This window comes from Gymnoscopelus microlampas, assembly GCF_963454915.1.
Source record: "Gymnoscopelus microlampas genome assembly, chromosome: 15".
NCBI lineage: Eukaryota > Metazoa > Chordata > Actinopteri > Myctophiformes > Myctophidae > Gymnoscopelus > Gymnoscopelus microlampas.
The window spans coordinates 39,992,666-40,009,288 of NC_139952.1; the positions used below are offsets into that span (position 1 = coordinate 39,992,666).

A 16,623-nucleotide genomic window follows, 5' to 3' on the forward strand; every position below is an offset into this window, starting at 1 on the left:
GTTTGTTATTGTTTTCATATTTTAATTAAAATATTTTTGGCAAACTGTCCACCACTGTCTAAAACTGAACAGGTTACATCAACATCATCTGTGCTTATTTCTTCACATTTTGCAGTTTTGGGTCATGGAGGTTGAGTCAGACTTCAGCTTCCCTCTTGTGGCCTCAAGGTGAAACTACATGCCTCCTGTTTCACTCTGGTATCCATAACAACAGTTCAATAATAGATACGTCTATAAACATTCCACACAAAGTCCAACTAGAGATGCACTGAAGCTGTGAGAATCTCTCAACGTGTCGCAATCCCACGCGCTGTGCAATACCAGCCCTTCTAGTTACACACCTCCTCCACCAGGCGGCGAAAGGGAACACTGCCTTGATGCTTTGTTGCTCATGCCTGTTTGTTGCTCATACTTGTAACAAGTTGACCCGGAAGTAAATACGTGTAGTTGTTTATTTGCAACGTAATGGTGGAAATTGGATCGTCAATGTAGGAACCTGGTGAAAAATGTCTCATGAAGGAGGTAGAATATTTCAAATGGAGTCTGTACGGCTGTCGATAAATGATCACCTGACGTCGGTGGGAGAGGAGATATTGTGTGATTTGGAAAAACAGCGTGGTGTTGATGTTTGTGGTGTGAAGCTTAATGTCAGAGTGTTTGTGTTGGAGCGTCTCAGTGCGGCTGCAGAGTTCATGTGCAACCTCTTCCAGAGAGAGATAGAGACACTAGAAACTCTGCTGGAGAAACGAAACAAACTGCTGGATGTGATTTTACAGCCAAACATCAAACTACACAGAGCAGGTTGGTTCACGCTTCAAAAACACATGTTTTCATTAAGTTCAACACTGTGGTGCTGATAGAATGGCTGTGATATTACATACATTTCATGTATTCCATAATATACACATTGATCACTCGACTGTAATAGGCCTCAGTTCTCAAACTGGGGTCCGGTGACCCCCTGGGGTCCTTGAAGAGGTTCCTGGGGGTCCCCAGTTAAATTAGTTAATATATAGCATCACAATCAGTTCAACCACATTAACAGTGTTTTATACTTTGGTTTTTCAGTCCCCGTCATGAGCTTTGTAGATCTGGATTTTTTTAAATGTTTGGAAAATCTGGCACATAATATTTTGGGGGTCCTTGACATGAAAGAGGTGTGAGAACCACTTCTCTGGTGTGTGCCCCATATACCATACACTGTATGTGCTCACTGTTGGAGATGTGGTCCTGGGAAAGTGGAGATTCTACCAAATACACATTTTATACTAGCCCCTACGGAACCTCTCCCTCCGCTATGTAGCTCCGAGATGAGGTCCCTCTTTAGTTTCTGCAGTATGCGGTAGACATTGTCGCACATTTTCCACTTTACATGTTTCTTACCCCTTTCTGCACATCGTATCCAAAAAGTAAAGCATTCCGCCACTCTCTCAGATGTTTTAAGTTTTAGCTGGCAATAAAATCTATCCAACGAGTTGAATAAAGTATTTAATTTGCCTCGGTTTTCATCCGGTTCCATAATATTTTGCATTAGAAGATGCAATTCAACATTTGACCAGTAGGGGAATCAGTAATTGATTGATTGATTGAAATTTTTATTAGGCAAAAGAATGTAAAACAACACAGTTACATTTATAATGCTTTTGTCTAAAAGGTCCGGCCAAAAAAGTCCTTGCGGGCTTGTTTCCGTTGGGGTCCTATGTTATCTCTACGGGCGCAACTCTTGCGCAATGTCTTAAAAACATGTAACCGGATGAAAACCGAGGCAAATTAAATACTTTCTTCAACTCATTGGTTAGATTTTATTGCCAGCTAAAACTTAAAACATCTGAGAGAGTGGCGGAAATGCTTTACTTTTTGGATACGATGTGCAGAAAGGGGTAAGAAACATGTAAAGTGTAAAATGTGCGACAATGTCTACCGCATACGGCAGAAACTAAAGAGGGACCTCATCTCGGAGCTACATAGCGGAGGGAGAGGTTCTGTAGGGGCTATTTTTATACCAGAACCTTAAAATGTATCTATGTCAATTTGTAGCAATTCATTATTGGGTGAGTACAAACGGAGCTCTCCAACAAGCTCTCCTGTTAATGCCGCCACGATGACTCAACGACACAGAAGGGAGAGATCTATGGCTGTGTATATGGAATGGAATCCATGAAATGTACTGTATGTAATATCACAGCCCCTCTAGGGCTAGTGCTGATGCTACCTCATCTGTCCTCCTTCTGTCTGTGTGTAAAGAGGTTTCCTCTGAACCACAACCTCCACACCATGAGGAGAGGAGCCCCAGTCTGGTCCAGGAGGAACCACAACCTCCACAGATTAAAGAGGAACAGGATGAGGAGGCTGACGCGTGGACATTACTACATAATAAGACCTGGTGCAACACTCTCTCAGGTAAAAACAAATATAAATAACAACTTTATAAGTACTTATCTAACAAGACTAAAACAATCAGCCCGCAGAGGCTGCTAGGTCAGATGGGTGTAGGTTCAGAAACAAAGTCAAGTTTACATTTCAAGGTGTTTATTGTATGTATACAGTATGTCCGTGCTTGTTTAAATAACTGGTACCTAAAGGAGAACTTTAGAACGTTCCCATGTTCTAAATTTGGGTGATTCTTCTGTTTATGAACTCTTCTGAACCGTACACCAGGTAAAGAAGCTACTTGTTGACACTTGAGTTGTGCACACAATCTCAAGTCAATTATTACACCCTGATTGCAATTATTGTTAGATAATCACAATTATTTTTTAATAAAAGCCATGATCGTTTCCGTGTCCAAAAATGTTAATACTTTTTCAAACATTTACAAAAATATCGGAAATAGCTGATCTACTAGCCCACAAGAGCTTGTAAATTTCCAGTATTTCTAAACATTTTTGAAAGTATACAATTATTAAAGGTAGGCTTGATATTTTAGTGATTTTTAAAAAATAAGAATAAGTGTTAAATAGCTCTATATTCTGATAGCACTCATTGCTATAGCATGTTTGTTCAGTAACATGGGTCCTGTATCTCCAGCTCTTTAGTAAACAGAAAATGCATTTTCAAGGCAGGATACAAATTTTATCCTGAAAATGTATTTTATTTATAAGAGCTGGAGAGACCCCTGTTACTGAAAAACCTCTATAGCAATGATTACTATTACAATTTATTGGTTTAACCTTTTAACAAAACAAAAACGTTTTCTTGTAACCCAAATCTATCAAATACCCTACCTTTAAGTATCGCCTATTTTGTCCTCAGTAAAAAATATATATATTTTGGTGCTGGTCATTGTCAGTCATTTTCTAGTTATTTGTTATATCTGCCCTGTGCAATTTCTGCTTATGAAATCGTAAAATTCGAAGATTGTTTTTTTAATTTATACTGTATGTTCCAATGTTCAAAGTCAAAAGCATAACTAAAGCGTTAATTGCAATTATTTGTATGACAATTAATCTTCCAACAAAAATATCATGATTGTGACAACTGTAGGCTCGCGGATCTGACCACAACTGTGTGCATCTCATCCCTGTATTTCGCACAGTGCTGAAAAGGGAAAATGTACAGACTATCCGGGTAAAGGACCGGAGGAATGACGATGCCTGTCTGTCTCTACAGGGTTGTCTGGACTGCACTGATTGGGATATGTTTAAAGAGTCATGTAATGACATTGATGAACTTACTGATGTTATTTGTAGCTGGATATCCTATTGTGAGAATACGATGATCCCTGTAAAACTGTTTTTACAGGGATCACCATAGTATCCTAACAGCAAGCCATGGGTATCTAAGTTGCTTAAAGGGCTATTGCACAAAAAGGAAAAGGCATTTAAAGAGGGGAACCTTATAGAGATGCGCAATATAGAGAAAGAGAAATTAGGGCTGGAAAAATGAGGTATAAAGACAAAATAGAAAATCTGCTCAGGATGAATAATGTGGGCTCTGCCTGGAGTAGTATGAAAACTATTGTAGGACTTAAAGAATAGGGTAGGACTAACATACAACTTAGTGGCTATAATTCAGATCTGCAGTTACCAGAGGAATTTAATGAGTTCTATCCCAGATTTGATGTGCATGATTTCAAAGAGCAACATTCTGAGTTTAGGAAGGGGTTGGTGAAGTCCAAGGTTCATGATCTCTCCTTTGATGAACATAGTGTGATCATGTGTTTTAAAAGGTGTAAACCTAAGAAGAGTCCAGGCCCAGACAACATAGGTGACCGTCTGCTTACTGTCTGTGCAGAACAGCTACTGTAGGCCCTATTTTTATTTCATTTTTTAGCTGCAATTTGCATACAGGGCAAGAGAGGAGTGTCCGATGCTACCATCACCTTATTGAACACCTGGAAGTTAGCTGCTTGTTAAAGGCTGATGAGAAGTCAACAAAAAGCTGCTTTTTGTTGACTTCTCATCAGCCTTTAACACCATTCAGCCACACATACTAGTTGAAAAATGAGTTAACAACTTTGGCTTAGATTCAGGTATTATTGGTTGGGTTCTTGATTTCCTCACAAACAGAACCCAGAGGGAATGGGTGAATGGGAAATTGTCTTGAGAACTAACATCATCCACCGTCTCACCCAAAGGTTGTTTATTGTATAAACTGTATTTCAGACACCATGGGTCCATATTAAAACAGTGCTACAAAGCAGACAACAACAACACATGAATAGCCTGAGTACCAGACAATGTTCATTAATTAAAAACATATAAGCATTGCCTCCAGTGTTTCCATAAACATGAGGAATACCTTGTATCACTCTGTGTGATCCCTGTTGAGGCCATAATGAATATATTCTTCGACTCCAACAGTCCAATTTAAACATGAAATTCCTCAATACAGCATGAAAGGTGGGTACATTACTGGTCACAAACATTTCACTTGCACTAGTCCATCTTGGAAGTTTCAGGAATATTCTAAAAGCATCATTATATGCCACCTGAAGTTTTTTAATTTTTGCACTGCTATAACGGCACCACAAGTGGGCTGTATATAGAGTGCAATATGTTTTAAAAAGTGATACTTGGGGTGCCAGCATGTTGGCTTGCCCATATAGTTTACAACACTGGCGCTGCACACCATCGTCATCACAGAGATCATCCCTGATTATGTGACCCAGGTATTTAAACTTTTTCACAACCTCTAATACTTCACCTGCCAATGAGAAAGAGGGAAAGGTGAGCTTCTGATCGTCCTTAGTTCTAGAGATCATAACCACACTCTTTTTAGAGTTGAACTTTATATCAAACAACTTTCTGTATTCTGAGCATATACTGAGTAGCTGCTGTAGGCCAGCACTGTAAGGAGACAGTATAACTAAATCATCAGCATAAATCATATGATTGATAAGGTTATCCCCCTACAGTTTTACACCCATTTAACTGTATCGATAAATCATTCATATATAAATTGAAGAGTACTGGCGAGAGAATTCCGCCCTGGCGTACTCCATTGGACACTAGAAAAGGTGTGGACGTACTCATTCCCCACCTAGCTTGCATGGTTTGGTGAGAGTACCAAAACTGCAAGATCTTTATTAAATACAAGGGGACACCTCGCTCTTGTAACTTTAAAAACAGTTTACCATGATTGATGCGATCAAAAGTCAGAGAGGCATCAAGGAAACACAAAAATATGGTACTATTAGACCTTCTGTACTGACTGACAATTTCCTTCAGTGAATAAATACATAAATCAGTGCCATGTGTTTTCTTAAAACCAAATTGATTGTCAGTTGTTTCTATATATTCATTGAGCCTTTCCATAAGGATACATTCTAGTACCTTGGACAAGACGCTCGCCAGTGCAATAGGTCTATAATTTTCTATGCTAGTTAGCTTACCAGTTTTGTTTTTGACAACAGGCACTAACAGGACCGATAACATGGATTCAGGCAATATGCCTGCATGCATCAACAACCCTGAAATACACAGCAAGCAGCACTGAAACTCTATGGCTAGCATGCTTCAGATGTTCCGCTGTTATCTGATCATGACCACATGCTTTGTTAAAAGCCAATTTCTCAATGGCATAGCTCACCTCATCAGATCTGATAATCACACCATCACTGTGGGAAACCTCACCAACATTAAAAACCTCACTCTTGACGCAGTTAAAAATGTTTTCATAGTGTCTTTTCCACAGCTCAGCAATATTTTCGGACCTAGTAATGCCATCTATACTAGAAGGCATTGGCATCTTACTGTTGTTAACCACCTTCACTTCCTTCCAAAATTCATAAACATTATTTTGTTGTAGCTTTTTGGCCATAGAGTTTGCCCTCATGGCCTGCTCATTTCTTTTAATATATCGTACAGCCTATTTAAACCTAGCATTTGCATGCTTCTTGTGGTCACACTCAGGGCCATGCCTAGGTTTTCCTGCTAAAACCCAACATTTAAAGGCTTCTTTAGCCTCTACATGTAGCTCATGAACATAGACATTCCATCCATGTCTCAGATTACCTTGTTTACTCCTTTTTCTTTTAAAAGGTTTGCTTCCATTAACTAAACATTGTACTATCATGTCATACATTTTACACAGGTCACTATAATGTCTATCATTCTTACAGTTAAAGGAGCTACACCATGAATTTAAAAAATATATAATAATATTTGATATCATATTGTTTATGTCCCTGAAACGTTTTTCAAAAGGTTTGAGCCTAAATCAAGCCTCAGATATACTCATTCCAACTAACTTCTCTCTGGCTTATAAAGCACTTTCACCTGCAATACCACATTGTCCTGTTTGGCACGGGGCGCTATTGAGCCAGTTTGTATGCATGTTATGTCCTGGTTCTGTGTGGAAAAAGTTAAAAAAAAAAAAAAAAAAATTTTTTTTTTTTTTGGTTAGAACTGAAAAACGGGAGGAATTGTTCCCAGACGTGACGTAGGGTGAGGGAACAAATCTGACGGACTGTTTTCAGACCAATTTACATAAAAACCACAGATAGCCTATGAAAGCCTGCATGCTCAAAGTCGGGTATTTGTTGGAACAGAAGAGAGGTGGGGGAGACCAAAAACACACAAAAATGAAGAAAAAGTTAAAATTCATGGTGTAGACCCTTTAATGTTTCCATATCCTCAACAGGTAAATCAATATTACTTAAGTAAACATCAGTCAGTGACTTGTAATGTTGTAAGTCATCTTCTGTGAGGATTGCCCAGTCCAATTTATCAGGTTGTTTTGGACTACCATGGCTGGCCAGCTCAGGTAGACCCTCAACATTTATAGTCAGAGAGACAGGCATGTGATCTGCTGTGGCCAGACCATACAATATCTCAACCTTCTCTATACTATCATGAGCATCGGCTGTAGCTATACAGTGATCCAGCCAGGATGTCGTATGCCATGCTTCAATGATATATGTGTAGCTGCCTACTGGCAACAGCACCTTGCTGGACAGAATAACCTTATTGTCTTTATAAACTTGTGTTAGATGTTGACCAAACATTGAGTTGCTTTCTGATCTGTCAGCATTCAAATCACCCAGGACATATATGCATGTGTAAAAATGTTCTTTAATATAGGAACTAATAAAAGCAAGCCTATTAAGGTATTCATCCTTATTTTTGTGACATTCATAAGGAGTGTAAACATTTAAAATGATAAAAACGTTCTTCTCATGCACAACTTTAATGCCTATGCACCAGTCCACTTCCAGCCTAATCACACTGACAAGTGGGTCGAGCTTCTTATGCCATAGAATGGCCACCCCCCCTGGGATCCTGCCACGCATTATTCTTGTACTTAAGTCTGTCGTTGATTCCCCTGCCCCATGGAAATCGTTATGGACAGAGTTAAGTTTATCAAGATCTTGTGTTGCAGCATTCTCTAGGAGCTTGTCAATAACAACGCGCTGCGCTCTCTCCGAGGCGCAGGCCACGCGAGTTATAAGACACAACTCTCATAGTTCATAAACAAGTCTATCATGTACTCGAAGCCCCAGCCTCGGGCTCACGCATCCTTATGACAGGCAGTAACTTTACACCTGCCCCAGCAGCAGCAGCCCTGGGTTTACGTGGCTCGTAGAACCGCTGTACATACGTTCCTTCTGGCCAAAGCTGAGGATCATTCATCTCGCCAACCTCTTTGCACTCAGCTGTTATTTTAAATGAGCTGTACCGGGTTTGGTCCGTGTCTATCTTTAGACAGGTTACGTTCAGATAACTAGCCAGTGTCTCTGTGTCCAAGTCGGGTGAGAATTCTGTGGCGAACACACTCACCATCTTAGTCTTTACAGCTCGTATGTTCCCCACAGCACCGGTTCCAACAATGCCATACATCTTCTTTTCTCTGGGAAGAGTCAGACGAGGCTTGGCCTGTGCAGTAGACATTCCAGGGACATGTTTGCGGTATCCGTTCTTCACTACACGGCTCCATGCGGGTGACCTAGCCACTTCAGTGTTCCCTGCAGTGTTCGAGGCTATCTCCTCCTCAACGCCGGTATACAGGACTGAGGCTCCAAGCATAGGCTCTGTGGTTTCCACCCCGCGGCACAAGGCCATCTCACAGGCTTTGGCAGGGGGCGCTCTCGCCTTGTTGGCATCTGGTTGCTCAATCACACAAAAGCGTTGATTTTATCCGCAGTTATCACACGGAGATCCTCACAGGTATTAGACTGCACACCCACAGCATGCTTCATGGTGGTTATATCCGCGCTTAAGCTCTCGATTTTACTAACTAGACAGGAGACATCAAGGCTGTTAAAAGTCATCGTTGTTAACTCATCTAAATGATGAGACACAAAGCGAGGAACATTTTCACCAGCCTCGTTGAGTAGTTTAAGACAACTCTTGATGTTATTTGCATCTTTTTGTGCCTCTTTATGAGCCACATTTCGCTGTGTACCTGGGCAAAGATCAAACAGAACTTTCTTTGAGCCTTCAATCCACTCTGACCCAAAGTGATTCACAGCCATTAGAACAATGTCATCCTGATTGACGGTCTTCATTTTAACAACGAGGAAGTTTAAGAGTTCATCTTCCACGATAGTTTTGCTATCAACCGTTGTGTATATTTCTGGTTTTATTCGAGGTTTGTTTGGAGCACCTCGAGCAGCACCAGCCACGTCCGCCATCTTGAACTTATAGAAGATGTACTTTCCCCACTCTTGTATATCCTGTATACTAATGATTGTAGGAGTCAACATGACAACAGACACATTGTTACATTTGCAGATGATTCTGTGATTGTTAGCCTTCTGAGTGATAGTGAGGCTATTCATGGCCTAGTTGTAGATGACTTTGTTTCCTAATGTGAAGAGGCATTTCTACAACTTAATGGCACAAAGACTAAAGACATGTGCATTGATTTTAGACGATCGCCACCAGCTCCTCAGAGTAGTGTCATAAATGGCCAGACAGTGGATTTGGTAACCACTTATAAATATCTCGGCTCCATTATTGTCTCCGCCAGGCCGAAGGCATGGTGGAGTGTATGTTTTCACTTTGTCCGTCCGTGTGTGTGTGTCCGTCCGTGTGTCCGTCCATGGTCTGTGAACACCTAACATTGGTCAAGCTTCACGTGACATTGTGCTCTTTGATATGTATTGTATAAATAGGTAAGAAGATAAATAAGATGATAAATAGGTTAGACAGAAAAACAGAACTTCCTAGTGTGATACTATCAACATTCTTAGCAATCCCACACTCTTTCTTCAGTGAACACCTAATCTCCGGCACCGTTGGCTTGACTATAGAGATACTGTGTACCGATTTGGAGTACGGTCAACACCTAATCTCCTGCGCTGTTGGCCTGACTATAGAGATATTTCTGTTCAGTGTCAGGCAGTACTGTGTACCGAGATACTGTGTACCGATTTGCATGACGCTTGGACAGGCGTGAAAATCTGTTATTCGCTGTGACGCCATGCTGTGGAAAACACCCATAGGCTAAGCTCTGCAGGATGTGCTGTAGGATTGGATATACGTTTTGTAAATTTGTTTACAAAACGTAAATAAATTATGCAACTAACACCCATCACGCAAACCGAAGAAGCAGAAAATCAACGTCGGAAATGTGATAAAGAAGCAAAGGCACAACATCGACAGCAGCAGTACACATTGCAAAAAGAATTTCAGTCCGCCCCAAACTCCGCCCCACACTCACACTAGCTGACTCAGAGAAACTTGTCCACGCCTTCGTCTCCTCCAGGTTGGACTACTGTAACGCACTTCTCATCGGGATCCCTAGCAAGAGCCTCCAAAGGCTCCAGTATATACAAAACAGCGCGGCTAGGATCCTGATGAGAGTGCGTAAACATGAACACATCACACCCATCCTCCGTTCACTCCACTGGCTCCCCGTCGCCTTCAGAACCCAATACAAGGTATCCCTGCTGACACATCAGTGCATCCACGGAAACGCTCCTTCCTACCTCAAGGAATTAGTCCCTCTAAAACCCTCAACCCGCAACACCTGCTCTGCAAACACATACCTCCTCCAAACCCACAAGGCAAACCTTCGCACCATGGGCGACCGGGCTTTCTGCTCGGCCGCTCCTGAACTGTGGAACGCACTCCCTGTCCACCTGAGAGCTCCACAGTCACTTGATTCCTTCAAGAGAGGACTAAAGACTTACCTTTTTAGAAAAGCTTTTCCTTAGCTGGTTTTACCTCTAGGCTTTATGCCCCATGTTTTAATAGTTTTACTCTAATCTCCTAATTGTTGTTTTCTTTTATTGGTGTGATGTCTTTGTTTTTATGCAATTGCCTTCTGTAGCACTTTGAGATTTCTTGTAAATGTAAAGTGTGTTATAAATAAAATCCATTATAAATCAAATGGAAATGAGATTTCCGGAGGGGGGGATTACTAGGCTAACTTGAATCCCCAGATGACAAAAAACTAAATGGAGCTACAAACGCTGACAACATGAGACGGCAAAGATTCATACAATCTCTGGAAGAAAAAGTACACCAGTCTGTCAAAAACACCAAAAACAAAAGAGGCTTGAGTTAAAGTTTCTATTTCTAGGGTTTTATTGTTGGTCTCATACCATGTCTTAAGGAATGATTCTTCTGGTACATCTGGGTTGACAATAATGGTTGAGCTGAATGACACGGACAGAGATCTACCTCCATAGTCAGAGACACAAGATGATTTCACAGCTATAATGGATTGAGAAGTGCCATTAAATATCTCTGCTTGCTCTCCCCAGAGTGTCACTGTTATCTGTTTACAGCTGTTGTCTAGTAGATCGATGTTTCTCTTGGAGAGTTCTTTGCCTGATTTAGTTATGATTTCTGATACTTCGTCAAGGTTCAAGCATTTATAGGATCGCTTAGTAACCCTTAAAAAAAAGAACATAAGAAAATATTTATTTACCACTGTGATGACCACACCGCTCACTTCACACTGGGTGTGAACCTCACACTGGGTGTGAACCTCTATTACAACTTCCTGACCTGGCGGAGACCTGTGCTCCGAGGAGGAGCACATTTTCTAGTTGACAATGACATTTTCTGAAATTTGATTTTAATACTGAAATGGTGTGTAAGAAAGGTCAGCAGTGCCTCTTCTGTTTAAGGAAGCTAGCCAAATTTCAGGTGGATAAGTCATTGATGATTTTGTTCTACAGAGCTTTCGTAGAGTCTGTTATTTCCTTTGCTGCCATTTGTTGGTATGGAAACTTTGGCGTTAGAAAAATGTCCTTAACAGGGTTGTGAGGGGGGGCTAGCAAGATTGTGGGGGTACAATTCAGCTGTCTGAAATGAATCATATATATGACCAGCAGGTGCTTAAGAAAGATCTATGCTTTATTTACAGTGTAGATTACTCCACCACACCTATGAAACAGAGGTAGGTACGGTAACACTTAATGAAAACATTTTAAGTTAAAATATGTCATGGTTGCTTTCATTTGATCTTTTCCCTAGACGTCCAGCACCTCCCTCTGTGTAGAGAGGTTTCCCCTAAAGAGGAGAGGAGCCCCAGTCTGATCCGGGAGGAACCAGAGCCTCCATACATTAAAGAAGAAACAGAGGAGCAACTTCAAAGACCAGAAGAGGTTAATAGGCCAATGCTGACATTACTAGTAGTGAAAAGTGAAAATGATGATGGCGAAAAGAGAGACACAGAGCCTCTAGCCAGCACCTCAACGGAACACATGAAAACACAAGCTGATGTAGAGGACTGTGGAGCATCACTACCAACTAGTGATGATCAGCACCTCTCTTCACACTGTTCTGAATCTGACATCACTGAAGACAGTGATGAATGGGAGACCAGTGTAGATCAGTCACTATTAAACACACTGAAGTCACACAAGACCCAACATGTGGAAGGACAGCGATTGTCTTTGAGAAACAAGATGTCCAAGGACCTCCTCAAATCATCGAAAGAAACTCACTCCATGCAGAGTCACACAGGGAAGAAAAGTTTTAGTTGTACAGTCTGTGACAAACTGTTTAAACTAAAGGGAAGTCTGATGACGCACATGAGGACTCATACAGGGGAAAAACCCTTTACATGTAAAGTTTGTAGCAAAGGATTTGTTCGGCCAGATAATCTAAAAACACACATGATGACTCATACAGGGGAAAAACCCTTTACATGTAAAGTTTGTAGCAAAGGCTTTGTTAACGTAAGTAATCTAAAAACACACATGAGGATTCATACAGGGGAAAAACCCTTTACATGTAAAGTTTGTAGCAAAGGATTTTTTCAGGCAAATAGTCTAAAAACACACATGATGACCCATACAGGGGAAAAGCCATTTCTTTGTACAGTTTGTGGCCAAGGATATGTTGGAAAGGGAGACCTAAAATCACACATGAGGACTCACACAGGTGAAAAACCCTTTACATGTAAAGTTTGTAGAAAAAGCTTTGGTCACAGAAATAATCTAAAAAGGCACATGATGACTCATACAGGGGAAAAGCAATTTGCTTGTGAAGTTTGTAACAAAAGCTTTGGTGACAGAAAAAATCTAAAAAGACACATGATGACTCATACAGGGGAAAAACCCTTTACATGTAAAGTTTGTAGCAACGGATTTGTTCAGTCAAATGATCTAAAAAAGCACATGATGACCCATACAGGGGAAAAACCCTTTACATGTAAAGTTTGTAGCAAAGGATTTGTTCAGTCAAATAGTCTAAAACAGCACATGATGTCTCATACAGGGGAAAAACCCTTTACATGTAAAGTTTGTAGTAAAGGATTTGTTCAGTCAAATAATCTAAAAATGCACACGATGACTCATACAGGGGAAAAACCCTTTACATGTAAAGTTTGTAGCAAAGGATTTGTTCATCCAAATAGTCTAAAAATACACATGAGGACTCATACAGGGGAAAAACCCTTTACATGTAAAGTTTGTAGCAAAGGATTTAGTCTGTCATATAGTCTAAAATCACACATGATGACCCATACAGGGGAAAAACCCTTTACATGTAAAGTTTGTAGCAAAGGATTTGTTCAGGCAAATAGTCTAAAAACACACATGAGGACTCATACAGGGGAAAACCCCATTACTATGTAAAGTCAAATAGTCTAAAAATACACATGATGACCCATACAGGGGAAAAGCCATTTCTTTGTACAGTTTGTAGCCAAGGATATGTTCAAAAGGGACACCTAAAAACACACATGAGTACTCATACAGGGGAAAGACCCTTTACATGTAATGTGTGTAGCAAAGGCTTTGTTCACTTAAATAATCAAAAAACACACATGAGGACTCATACAGGGGAAAAACCCTTTACATGTAAAGTTTGTAGCAAAGGATTTTTTCTGGCAAATAGTCTAAAAACACATGATGACCCATACAGGGGAAAAGCCATTTGCTTATAAAGTTTGTAGCACAAGCTTTGGTGACAGAAATAATCTAAGAAGACACATGAGGACTCGTACTACAGGAGGAAAAAACCTTTAGTTGCAGTTTGTGGCAAACGTTTTGGTCGACATGCACATATATTCATACGCAGAGAAGCTGTTAGTTGAACGGAAACACATTTTCAAAGCAGCCATCTTAGTTGATAAATAAACGGGGGGGAGCTGACTCCATATTAGTAAGTTATCACATAAGGTAAAAAATAATGATATATGTTGGGATGTGATGTATTGTTTTACATTATGGCACAACCTGTAGTGCAGGTCAGGGCAGGTTGCATATTCTATAAATAAATAAATAAACACACTGTATACATATATGTGTGTTTAAATCAATCATTGTTTCTGCCGTTTTACTCACTACTGCTGCTCTGTTGCTGCTCTGACTCCATCACCTCAGACGATCAATAAAGGGTTAGGGTTCATCTGTATTACCTGAAGCTCCTTGGTGGTTGATGTCAATATTATATTGTATCTGTGGCTACAACCTGCAAAATTCATGGTGTGACAATTTTAGAGGCAAAGACTGGCCATGGTGTTTGGTGAGGAACTTCTGGGGTGTGTGAACTCCCAGATGTAAGCCTACTGTCATCTTGCTCTCTGTGTTTTCATAGGACATTGTGAAAATGTAGGACCAGTGCTACTGTACATTGTAACAAGGCTCTGGTTGTGTTACTGAAATAAACTCTAGTTTAACTTTAATTTAATTTAACAATGCATGAAACAGACCAAATGACTCTGGCATTTGAACCGTTTACCTTTCCACTATTACATGTGTCTCCACTTTTAATAATGTTTGATATTTTTCCCTTTACCTCTTTCTGTGTGTGTGTCTTTCTGTCACACACACACACACACACACACACACACACACACACACTTTAAAAATAAATAAAAATATATTTATGTCCACATAAACAGAAGTACAAGATGTATGAAGGACATAAACACTGCCAGTGCAGTCAGATAATGGGAAAACACCCAGTTACAAAGTGGCAGAGCATTGTTACATACAAAACAAAAGATGGCATACTTGTCGAACACAGCGGACAACAATCACGGGTAAAGGAAACAACGCCTCCTCCAAATTGAGCGGCTTCCTATAATAGCAGATGTTGAGCAGTATCGTGCTAATTGTTTAGCCCTCCTTTTGGAGAGGCCGGCCATTTGAAGGCCCCTCACAACCAACTTGTGCACGTGCCCTAGGCTTCCAAAGATATAAAACAAAAGTTTACATCTGCAGCCTAGCTGAGAGATGGTCTGCTCTAGCTGATGATATTTTAGCACTTTGTTTAGGAAGGCTTCCTCTAAGCTGTAATCAAAAGTACAGTCGACCTCAAGAATAAACACCTCTCCATGGTTTTCATTAACAACAATGACATCAGGGGCGTTAGCTGAAATGTTAGAGAACACAGAATCATCGTTACACAGGCTAAACATGCTCGGCTTCACAGCAGTAGAAACTAATAATAAAAGCATCCAACTCTGTTCATGTTTTGAATATATCATAGTTTTTGCTCACCATTTTTGCAAAAGAAAGTGTGACCCCACCACCCATAATAAAGGGATATTCACCAACCCCCCCCCCCCCCCATCTCTCTTGTTATGCATCCCATGTCTATAATGCATTATAAACATACTTATAAGGCATTATAATCTGCTTATAACACAGTATAATTATAGCTATGAGAACACATGAATACTAATAGTGCTTTATAACAATAACACATAAAGCCTTTTATAATGGCTTATAAGGTCACTTATTATAATATTTCATAATTGCTGGACACTCACAGACATTTTTCTTTTCAAGGATCATATTATAATTGCCATAGTATTAATACATAATGATAATGTGGTCATTAGGTGTAAAGTTTGAAGTAATTACATTTCTGAAGGTGTAGGCAGAAACCTTTTGTGTTGTTCTTGCACATATTAAGTAATGCTATTTATTTATATTTACTTAAAGCACCCAATGACCAGTGTATAATCACACTATAATGCACTATATTATAACAGTTGTAATGCATTGTATAATTATCACATACAGCTATGAGAATTATTATGAAACAAGATCCTGGCCAACAGAAAAGGTCTGTGAGTGACCTGCAATTATGAAGTATTATGATACTTGACCTATAAGTCATTATAAAAGGCTTTATAATGTGATATGATTGCATTATGAGTACTTATGAGTCCTCATGACTGTACTTATAAGCCGATTACGATGACCTTATAAGTCATTATAAAATGCATTATAATGTGTTATGATTATTGTTATGAAGCATTATAGAAAAAGAATGCATAGCAAGTCATGTATTATCATGACATTATAATACACCAACAGGGATACAAATGGCGTCTAATTTTTCAGCTGAGCGCTGCCGCCAACAGCTCAGCCATTCACTGGTCTGGCATTATGAAGCACCAACATCTGTGCCTTAATTCACATAATTACATTAGTTTTCATAATTAAATAACATTCTCCATTCATTACAAATTATCTAAGCACTGCTGCTACTAGAGAACTAGAGAATCTCTTCGCCACAAATAGCAGATCTACAAGCTCACAATGCATCACAAATGCCACGCAGTTATTTTTGGCTAATGTTCCCCCCAGAATAAGGATGCTGGGGTTCAAGTGGTTGAATCAGTTACTGGTTAACAGGCGGTGTGGGGTTAAAGATGCTATTTGTCAAATGGTCATAACTCGGTGACCATTGCTCTGATCAGCGCAATAAAAGACTAGTAATATAAATCTGCAAAGTAACTAGCAACTAAAGCTCACAAAATGTG

General features: G+C 40.0%; 1 long non-coding RNA gene across 1 annotated transcript; it reads left to right on the forward strand.

Annotated features, from left to right (window-relative positions):
* Window positions 1-452: 452 nt before the first annotated feature.
* Window positions 453-13,090, forward strand: LOC311062063. The gene is made up of 3 exons (XR_014602453.1): window positions 453-801; window positions 2,245-2,400; window positions 11,871-13,090. It is a non-coding gene; the product is annotated as an uncharacterized lncRNA (long non-coding RNA).
* The last annotated feature ends 3,533 nt before the right edge of the window (window positions 13,091-16,623 follow it).